Source organism: Wasmannia auropunctata, unplaced genomic scaffold (assembly GCF_000956235.1).
Source record: "Wasmannia auropunctata unplaced genomic scaffold, wasmannia.A_1.0 LD336000.1, whole genome shotgun sequence".
Classification (NCBI taxonomy): domain Eukaryota; kingdom Metazoa; phylum Arthropoda; class Insecta; order Hymenoptera; family Formicidae; genus Wasmannia; species Wasmannia auropunctata.
In genome coordinates this window covers 951,480-962,904 of record NW_012026890.1, presented here as the reverse complement: position 1 = coordinate 962,904, position 11,425 = coordinate 951,480, and positions in this window count along the sequence as shown.

The window sequence follows — 11,425 nt, the reverse complement described above, 5'->3', positions numbered from 1 at the left end:
TCTTGGTTGATTTCTAACCAGGATTATAATTATTGTAGGTACTATTCGCAAGAATTATTTGTGCACTTTATTCATGTAAAAATAGTTGGATTGGTTCTGACAAAACTTGTTTCTTACGATCGAACTTACGACATTGGCTACGTGCCATACTAGAATTACGTTTCAAAGGAGAGTTATGAGGAGAACTCGCAGTTAAAAAACGGTACTGCGCTCACTATCGATCTTGTTACCAGAATTTACATGATAAAAATTATAAGTAGTTGGAGTTCCAAAAACGAAAAGTTTTAAAAATCAAACAAAAAAGATATATATTATCTTTAGAAATAATTATTCTCTAAAGACAAAAATGAAGCATATAATTTTACAAAATTCATATATTTAATAAAATAATTGCTATTACTGTTAATAATTGCTATTAGATATTGCAATTTATTAATATCGTCAATAATCTTTTATTATAAACGACTTTTGCAAAACCGATAATATCGGATAATTGTAGATAATATCGTTTTCGTTGCGCTAATCAGATTTAGATATACCTACGTCAATTCGAGTTACAGATTTATCTGTGCAAATTTAGTTTACCAGGCCATTACGAAAATCAAAGCGAACGTATCTCCCCCCGCGACCGTCACGTTACGCGCGTAATTTTATGCAATGTTGTAGCGTGTGTCGGAGGCGTAATTTTTATAGCCGCGCTCTCTCACCAGGTGGTTCCAGGTGGAGAGCGGCCATTTCTTTTTTTTTTTCGCCACGAAAATCTACGGATGGAGAAAAAATTGTGGCCGCTGTAAATCTCTTGCCGCGAAGAGATGCAGCGGCAGCGTACAGAAATTAGAAAGCGCCAAGTCGCATGTTGCTTTTCGCGACGGTGAATTATTTGTATTATCGCGCGATTTGTGAACATCAACATGCAAAAATAAACTTGTATAATTTCGTTTCGTATAATTTACTTCAGAAATAATCAATTTACTGAGAATTTTACTGTAATTTATACATCGGCGCCAGATTTTTATTAATATTGCGTTATTTTATCCCTAAATATAATTATGTTAATATTATATTTTATCCTTTGTTTTATTTTAACCTTTAATTCTTATTTTTATATATTTTATTACAAACCAGAAATGTCTGTCTAGTATGCACGATGAACTCACGTCCGCGTAAATCTCGGATAATTCAATTAGAGATGCGATCAAACTATAGCTGAGCTATCGATACGTGGAACGCGCTATCGAGATACTTAATTGGAAGTGAAATTCGAACGCTATATTCTCGTACAAAAAGATTTATCGAGATACCGTAAAATCTGAAACGCTCAAAACGGTCAAACACAACGGAATTGGAGCAAATTGAAGAAAAATAAATTAACAATAAGTGGCGTGATTTATATAAACTCTAATAGTCACTTTCTATTCCGACTAAAAGTATAATCCAATATAATATCGAAGTAATATCCAATTTTTATCGGATTTCGTATAAATAAAAATAATTGACATTCTATTAAAATCCCCGCATATTGCAAGACTCGTTTTTTTTTCACGAGATCGAGTAAAATCGGCAGCAGGAAACGAATGAAACTTTAACACAAATCCGGTCGTCGCGAAATGAACGATCCAGACGCGTTCAATACATTTCCTGGAATTATATTAATAACGCAATGATTTGCACCGATTTACAAATTAAGGAACTATTACATAATAGTAGCGATTTTGAGACATTTCTCATTCAAGGTTCTCTACAGTGAACATGTGGCTACATACAAACATAAAAGAAACCTACAAATTCAGTTACCATTTCTCGAAAATTTATTATTTAAAGAATAAAAATAGGACATCCTTTCCACTTTAAATATGATTGTACGTAAGTCTTAAACTTTCAGTTGTTCTTAACAAATTTCTACTCTGAATATCGTGATTATTCTATAATTTTTTTAAATGTTTCTCATTAAATATCTTAATAAACTCAAATTCAAATTTTATTAAAATATATTTATTTATTTCATTTTCAATTACTTACATTGTATAAGAACTGTTAATATCGAATTAATTTTCAAAGGATCCCTAAATAATTTGTTTTATTACGTTTCACGTAATCCGCGGTTTCAATTTTTAAATTTAATATATTACGTTAAAGTGTTATAACTAACACTTGTTTTAGTTTATTTTATTTAATGCGCTACACAAATAGCCGAAATAATTTAACTAACGCTAATGTTATCTCAATAAAATGTATTACAATTTAACTGATGTTCCCGTATTCAAGTTGTTGGGAAAAGCATTATATACTGATTTGCATGAAGCTTTCCGAGCCTGAAAGCGCTTTGTATAATTCACGTAGTTCACTGAACACCCATAGTTTAATGCTATTGAATGTTTGTATTGAAGAATGAACATGATAAAATTATATAAATAATTATATTTGTAACAAATAAAGAGATCAAGAAAAAGACAGAAAAGAGAGAGATAAAAAAAAGAAAATAAGAGATCGTCGCAATGGCGATAATGAAATAAGAACGAGATAAACATCGCAGCGTTATTTTATTAGATAATTCCTTCTTGTGACTTAAAAATTTTAAATATTTGTCAATTAACGCTCCGTTAGCTCTTAAAAAAAAATATACGATTAAAATTAAACAAAAACTAAGATTTCTGTAAAACGAAATTCTTAAATGCTTCCAGATATTTTTCTTTAAAAAGAAATCTGTTTTACATTGTTCTTACATAAAAGAAAGTATGAGAAATCTCAGATGTTCTGTGTTTGAAGCTACGCCAAAGCTTCTCCATGCATCTTGCGCTGCTTTTTTTCCGCGCCGCGCGTTTACCTTCTAAAACAAGAGAACAATAATTTTCACGAAATCCGCTGAATGTGTTTTCTATCCGGACCGCGCCGTGTGGTATCGGAAAACCGAAAGACGTCAATCGATATTTTAATAGATATTTATTTTCACCATAAATCACGTACTATGCTATTCGCGTTTCCCTGATAAAAAAAAATGCACGTCGCGGCAGAAAAACAAGAAGAGAAACTTTGCCGCGCTTCTCTAGCAATTTGCGACATGCTCGTTACTTCGCTGATCATCGTCGACGTTTTGATACTCTTCTATTAATATCTAATATTAATGTTACAGTCGTTTGCAAGAAACAAAGCCGTAAAGCTTAAGGAAGGTTTCAAAAGATGGTTTTTTTTCCGAATCGCAATTCTTCAAGCTTATCTTGAAAAACAAGGCAGGCTTATTTATCTCAAAGACCGTAAAGTAAAGTTTTATAGCGGTATCTTGTGAAGACAACATGAAAGAGCTGACGAGATGAGCTTAAACGTCAAAGTCTTGGCTAAGCGTTTGTCCCAGGTTATGAAACGAGAAATTATTTAACTTCTTTTACATTATGGGCTTTGTTTGAAAAATTCGAGTATCTTTAATTTATAAGCTCTACGATATATTATTTCTAAATATTTTGAAATTCGTTGAAAAATCTTTTTTTATCATTGCGCCTTAAAAATATTATTAGTACGTTGCACTTCTCTTGAAAATTATCACTTAAATATTTATTATGAAAAGAACCCTTATAAGAGTATTATAAGCCTCAAATCTTACAATCAGTTTTTATCAATTAAGCAAACAAGTAGTCCATTTTAAAACATAAAATAATCTTTGCACTTTCCTTTTCTTTCTTTTTTCTCTCTTGTAATTTTACCTTATTGTCTTATTTTGAAAAATTTTATATTCGCGCATAAAATACTGTAACTCTTAGATTAATCAAATTAATTCGTTCATAGAATTATTTATTTATATTTTAATATTTTTGTATTATGTAGAAACTGTAACTTGTGACAAATCATTCTTTTCTGACAATTCTGACAAACATAATTCAAACAGCTCGTTTCAATTTTGCACGATTACGAACGACGAGACAAGAAGAATATGTAACAAAATATAAAGCACAGAGTAAAATAAGTTATACTTCCTTTCTTTGAGTCTGTACACGCGCACGTACGTGTGACAAATGTTGTCGGTAATTGTAGCAAACGCGTGGAAACATGTTACCCTTTACTCGACTATTTATGAAGAAAATTCAGACGCTGACATTTTCATTTTCTGATTTAAGTAACTACTGTGAAAGCAGAAACTTGAGATTTTTTACTAAGGTACATAAAAATATATCAAATTATATTATATCTCTATTTTTCAAAATCTATTTAAATATGTATAAAATTATAAAGACATCATAAACTACGTAGATATTTATAAATTTTTATTTCCTGATTCGCGCAAAAGTATTTCTAAATTTTTAAATAAAGGTGAGTTCTCTCCTCCTCCTCTTCCTCTTCCTCCTCTTTCTTTCTCTTTCTCTTTTTCTCTCTCTTTCTCATTTCCTTGAATTTGTACAATAGCGACCGTAATGATGTTGGAATTTTGGTTCAGAATGCCATATTATCAAGCGCAGCAATTAATTTGTGAACATAAGCGTATAAGAGATGCGCCGCGATATGATTAAGCGGTTATTATATCATTACTGAGAAAGCGGAAGTTAGACCCGAGTAAATCTTCGCGCCTCGTCAGACATTGTATTCGAGCTATTCAGGACTTAGTTAACTCTTGCCTAAGGATATGTCACTGCCACAACAAAACTCGAATGTATAGATATCCCAATAATTGGTCCACCGACACTTGAAAAGTTTGCTCTCGACTTTCGACTTATCTACAGATCTTTCGCATAAGGTTTTCGTAGATATATGTAAAAATTCATTATGTCAATTTATTTCTAAAAATTATCATAGCAAATATTCAGCTGTAAAATTTCCTTAAAAGGTGTAATTATTGTATTAAAAGTCTTAACAAAAAACCGATTAATAATTTATTTTAATTTTATTATAATTACAATAAATCATCACCTTGTATCGATGCAATAATTGCGTTATAATCGTTTAAATAATAAATTATAATTAAATCGCACGCATGAAGAAAATCTATTTACAGCCCTTTTTTTCGTTACACCGCGCGAAGCTTTTTACAACGAAATTTTCCACTCCACCGAAAGTCGAGAGTGCTGGATTGCAGGTAAATGCGGGCGTACAGAATAGCCCGTCCTAGATGGAAACCGATAAAGCGGGACGTAATACGGGATTAGTACGAATCGAATGCGATCTCTGATTAATAATTTCAAGGCGGCACGACCGGCGTAGCCGTATAATTGGATTCACGATCGCGCGCGATCATCAGACTTGTAAATTTCTCTACGTGTGGGATATCGAACAAATACTAGGCACCATTTAAGCGAACTGTATACTCCGAATACTGAAAATAATGAAAAATGCAGTATAGGACAAAAAAATAACACGCGTAACAAAAATGAAATAAATGTACAAAGTGTAAATTTTCTAGAATTATTTTACATAGAAAGATTGCTTTAAAACTTCAGTCTTTTGTTGTCTCCTCATAATATATGTATTTACAATAAACGTACGAAGTTTAAATTTTAAAAGAATTATTTTAAGTAAAAAGGTGGCTTTTGAAATTTTGAAACTTCAATCTTTTGTTGTCTCTTTGTTATCTCATAATATATGTATGTATTTGCAGTACGAACTAATGTCAGAATAACAAAGTGAATATTTTGTTAACTCGTGCTTTTCAACGCAATGTCTGTAGTTTATAGTCGACATAAATGGAGGAGAAATGCAGCTTCAATTATATTTCATCATTTTCGGAGCAATATTATCGGAAAATATAAGTCACGTAAACGTATGACTGTATCCGTTAACAGTAAATTATGTTTAGTACGATAAAATATTACGGGAGCGAAAATATTACCTACTATATTGCCGAAGTTAATGAAAGGAGCAAAGCACTTTGATGTCGAAAGCTCATAAAAACGTCAGATTTATGGTGCTTCAGAGAAGATGCAAAACGCGTAGTATTATTGCAATTATGATAATTGCAATTTTAATGTTCTAAACGCGTACATATAAAATACACATTCGAACTTGATGCTTCTAACAATAAGTTAAAATATTAGTATGCTATTTTTTTTATTAGCAATAGTTTAGTGTTTAAAAAATCGAGTGCTCCTTGAGCTTCAAGTGTAGAGGCATTTAAAAATACAATTATCAGCGTTGAAATGGGCTTATCTTCAAAGTGATGGGTTTAAACGCGACGCACGATGACACGATGGGAAGACTCAAGACTTAAGTATTAAACGTTACATCTATAGTCATGAGTCATGACGCAAATTCTCTGGGACAATTTATCCCAGTCTCGGATTGGTTCATTTATTATGTAAGACCGTCGCGTCACTCTGACATTTTCGTGTGATGGCAAAGTAATCTTTTAAATTGTAAAAACTTTTAATAGAAAATTTAATTTTCATAAAGCATGCATATAATGTCTTATATAATTTGCTCCTTGCCAATCCAAAATTTTTTCAGTACTCAATTTTATATCTGGATCTTGTATTCATATAATTTCCTTCTTTCAATGACAATTTATATCTGAATTAATATAATTTCCTTCTTTCGATGACAATTTATATATTAATAAAGTTTAGTATATCGTTGAAACATATTACAAATTACGTTAACCTTTAAAAAAGAATTTATATTAATATATTATTATTAAATCCACACAAAATGTAAGAGTATTTAATTTGAGAAGAAATATGAACATATAAAAAGTAAATAAATATTCAAATATATAATATCTATCGTATATATAATAAATAATCCTCAAAATATCTCACAGTATACATTACTAGCAATATGTCTCAATTTAAATCAAACGTACGTCTATGAGCGAAAGTTATAATAATATCAGCGAATCGATTCCCCGTACGAATAATGAATTGGCCTGTCGTGGAAACATGGCAACTTTATACGGCCTTTAAAATGTCATCCTGCACACATATTCTCGGTTGCGGATAGAAGATTCAAGAAGCGCCGCATCGATTCTCGGCGCGTCTCGCTTTCACGTATGAGAGAAGTTATCTTCGTGCAGCACCTCATCATCCCCGCGAATACTGAGGGAGGGAGGACTTTTCCCGTCAGGTCAATCGCAGTTTAAATTCCGTGGCTGTCGTATATCGATCTTCCCTTCGGCCGTACGAGATTATACGTAAGACGTTCGACGTCCTGTCGCGGCTAATGGAGGTGAGACATTTTCGGCGGAATGCCTCGGCTAAAGTGGTCGATTACCGCCCCGCCGTGTTTCCTCTTCGGAAGGGGGAGGGGGAGGCGGGCTTCGATCCATTCACTCGCGTCTTCGGATGCGCCCTGACAATAAATAGACCGAGGTCGGGAAACGGGTCTGATAGGCTTTAAGTACTAATCTCATCAAGGCGACGACGACGACGAGCAACCGCTAATGCAGTCGGGCGGATATTGCTCCGCGCGAGCGAATGAGGTCTTCATACCCGCGCGCGTTGTCGTCGGCGAAAGTAGATCGTGAAAAATCGGGGACGGACGATCCTCAAAACGGACACGGCCCCGCTCTATTATCCAGTTGCGATAAATCAAGACTCGAGACAATAAAGCAATTCCGAGAAGACCCTTCGTGTTTGTGGAAATTATCGGTATAACTCTCCGTGTTGATCAAACCACGGTAGGAAACGGTCCAGATTGAAATACAACTAGTCTTCAATCGACAAAATATTATTCCAGGCGGGACTGCGGGTGTCTGGAGACAGCGAAAACAACTCTATCGATCTCGAACGGAGCTAAAGCCCGGAGCGTTGCTGGACTTATTTGAAAGCTTAACAAACGCTTAAGGTGGAAGAGGGTTAAGGAGCAATGACAATCTAATTCACTGCCGGGAATCGGAACTTTGAAACACAACCGCTGTTTCCGCCGAACAAAAGCCGATTACTACAAAAGCGATCCGTCAGTGTTACGATATACTTTTATCCCCCTCTGACAGTAACTAAACATTTTAAAATAGTCTTACGTATACGCGTATCTTGAGACAATGTAATAATAAATTCAGTTGTATTCGTTAAATTGCAAACGAGATTACAAATTTCGATGATCAAAGAATAAAAAAATTCTCTTACATCTTTTTACGAGATGTATTGTCAAATTAAAGATCGAGAAGAGCATTTCTCGCCGAAGATTAAGGATTAATATGTACGGTACAAGCTGACAAATTGACAATGTGTGTAATTATGTGAACACGACTGTAGAATGTTAGTAATTTTCAAATATTTTCCCGGTAGGTAATTATTTTCTCGAGACACTTGAAACGACCTGTTCTTCGTTGTTCCCGGTTGATGTTATGCTAACTTTTTCGTCATTACCGAAGTTTTTGTTATGCGTGCTCGCGATGAAGCTGTTGGTCTTCACAAAGTAGGTTGTAAACCCCAGCACGCGAGCAGGGTAAGCGAAGCTCGTGAAGTGGATGCGTCAGAGTGGATGAGACTGCAATATTCAGATGCTGTTAGGGAGGATTTTCTCGTCCGCGGCGAATACATAGACTTTGAGCAGCCTTGGATCAGCCCTGGCGCATTCAGCCGCAATGTCGGTGCGGCGCCCAGATTTCGAGTCCGAAATCTGTCTTCCGATTGTCTTCCTTGCAATGTAATGCGTGTCTATCTCTACCGTTCCTACATTTTCCGTATATAAAAATAATATTGCAGTTATTGAAAATAATAAAATTTGATAAAATTCCAAATAAAGAGAACTGTAGAAATTTAAATAATTGATATATGCGTATTTGTTTTTATCAAAATATAAATGTATTTCCAATATAAAATTCATTAGAATTTAAATAATATTATAAATCCATGTAGCATCACACAATAATGTTAATATAAATAAATACTTTCCAATTAAATCTAAAATTAAAATTATCTTATAGATTTTTAATGTAAACCTATTTTTTATTTTCAAGTTATTTCAAGCCGTTATTTTGTTCCATCATAGAAATTTATAGTATAGCAATTTATGCATGTATATGTGTGTATGTGTGTGTATGTATGACATTAATTGTAAATAATAATTAATAATTAGCTTTAGTTCGATAAAATGACAGTTTTAAGTACAAAATCGGGAAAAAATTATCATTTTCCTAAATTACGAAATTGTAAAGAATTAATCGCGAATTAAATAACGTTATAAAAGCAGAGTATGCCAAGAATGAGTACAATGCACGGGTATCATTGCCGGATATCGCGTACGTATATCAAATAATTCGGAGCAACGGATATCCGAGGGAGTAAAAAGCTGAGAGAATTTTTCCAATAAATATTACCTCTTCGCAGTGCTGCTACTTCCGATAATTCATTCTCTCCCCGTTATTGATACTGTCAGAAAGATAATTACTTCCACCATTTTCGCCGCTAGAATAACGAATAGCAGAAAAGATAACAATAACAAGACTAGAGTATTATATTTTTCAAATGATAACATAGATTTATCTCTCGATTTTAGCTAGTTTCTTATAAAAACAGATGTGCATCGTTAACGTGAAAATAATACGATATTTGCACGCATTCAATACATAGATATTCTATGTACAACTAAAACTTAACTCACAAAAATTATACCATTTAAAAAAATTCTCAGACTTGTATTTTAAAATAATATATTAGATATCGCGTTGTATAATGTTTCAACTTATACCAAGTTCAAAAAAATCAGAAACGAGATAAGTTTGAAATTGCGCAAAACAAGCTTGTTCCGAGATATACACTTATAAATGTGCAACGTCCCTCTTCGTAGAATTGATAAATAAGCGCAAAAATATTATAGCTCTGCGATGACTGTATAGATTTGCATATTAAGTAAGTATTTAGACGTAGCCGCGTGCAGCTTCGCCGTCGAATATACGACGTAGCTTAATATGTAAAACATTTTGGGAATATATTGTCTCCGCGCGGGACAAACAAGTCCAGCGCGCCATTATATGCGCGTGTTTCAAACTGTTAACGCGGATTTAAGATTTGGCGATAAATTTGCATGTAAATGCGGGAACGCGAGAGGATCAGACACGTCCCGTCCGCGTCGTGCGCGCGGAAGGATCGTAAAGGGAAGCGCGCGGCCTCGTCGATTTACGTTGCGACGATCTTCTCAGTTCGCCGCGGAAAAACTCAGAGCCTCCCGTATTGGGGAGGCCAACGCATACGCCAGCCGAGACGCGTATATTTCATAAGAGCCGTAAATTGTCGTTAAGGGCGTTAAATAATACCCGGGACAACTTCGGGAGAAATTACCGCGGACGTTACATGCACTCCCATGGGAGACGCGACCGTATTTTGCTTTAACAGCGCGAGCTATAATTCACTGGTTTTCACTAATAAATATCGTTAATATGTACACTGCTGCGTATACATATATCTCTCGCCGGTGGCACCCATATATAAACCCGCGAAACCGATGAAACTGTAAAGACGGTTTATTCGTGTGGCACGGAACGCATAGATACATGAATAATTCCGTTTGAATTGAATGCACTTGTGGCGACAGTAGCGGCACATAAGTTACGCGTGTGGGTAAAATGTAGACGAATCGCGGACCTTTAATCCAGAGACGACGATTTTTCAGCTTTGATCCTTAATAAGAATGATAATTACGAAACGTAAACCATGCCAACATTATCTGTTGCATAATTATCACAATATTTGTTACACTATTCTATTAAATCAAAGTTAAATCCATATCACGAAAAGAACAATTTTGCTGGATCCAGATCAGAAAATTTTTGTTCAAATTAACAGAATAATATAGGCTCAATAAAATGCCAAAATAAGAATAAAATATGGGCTATGAGCCAGAGCTGGATATTTAATGTTCTAAAATAAGTTAAATAGAAAACCACAAATAAACGTTTCGACCTACATCAGGTCGTTCTCAATATTACAGTACAGTTAAAATTTAGCGGAATCGGTTCATATGAAGGGTCTGTATATTATTGAATATTTTAACAGTACCAAAAAAATGGAGATCCAAAAGTAGATTCTCAGATAATCGCAGTAAATAGTCATCGTATAAAGACGAAACGCAACGATCCTCTCAGACTTGACAAAGATACAAGGATTCGTTATTATAATTTCAAAATCCATTAACATTGTAAAAGTTTCCCGTCGCTGAAATCCAGAAGTCCGTACATCGTTCAAGTTATTAAAATTAAATTAAATTAACAGTTCAAAGAAGTGACAGTTTTGCGTTCTAACAAATTTTTGTTCAATAATCAAAATAATTTTGCTGGAAAGTCAAAATGCTTGCTAGAATATGAAAACGTTTTATAGCAATGCCTATAATTTTTAATTTGCCAACAAATTATTTTGATTACGGAACAAAAATTATTTTCAGGTCTGTATTCAGCAAAATTTTTAGACCTTTCAACAAAATCGTTCTTTCCGTGCAGTTTAGAAAATCACTATGCGGAAACGCGTAAAAAAAAATCTGTCAGTTAACTAACAGAAAAGTCATTGTCCCCTCG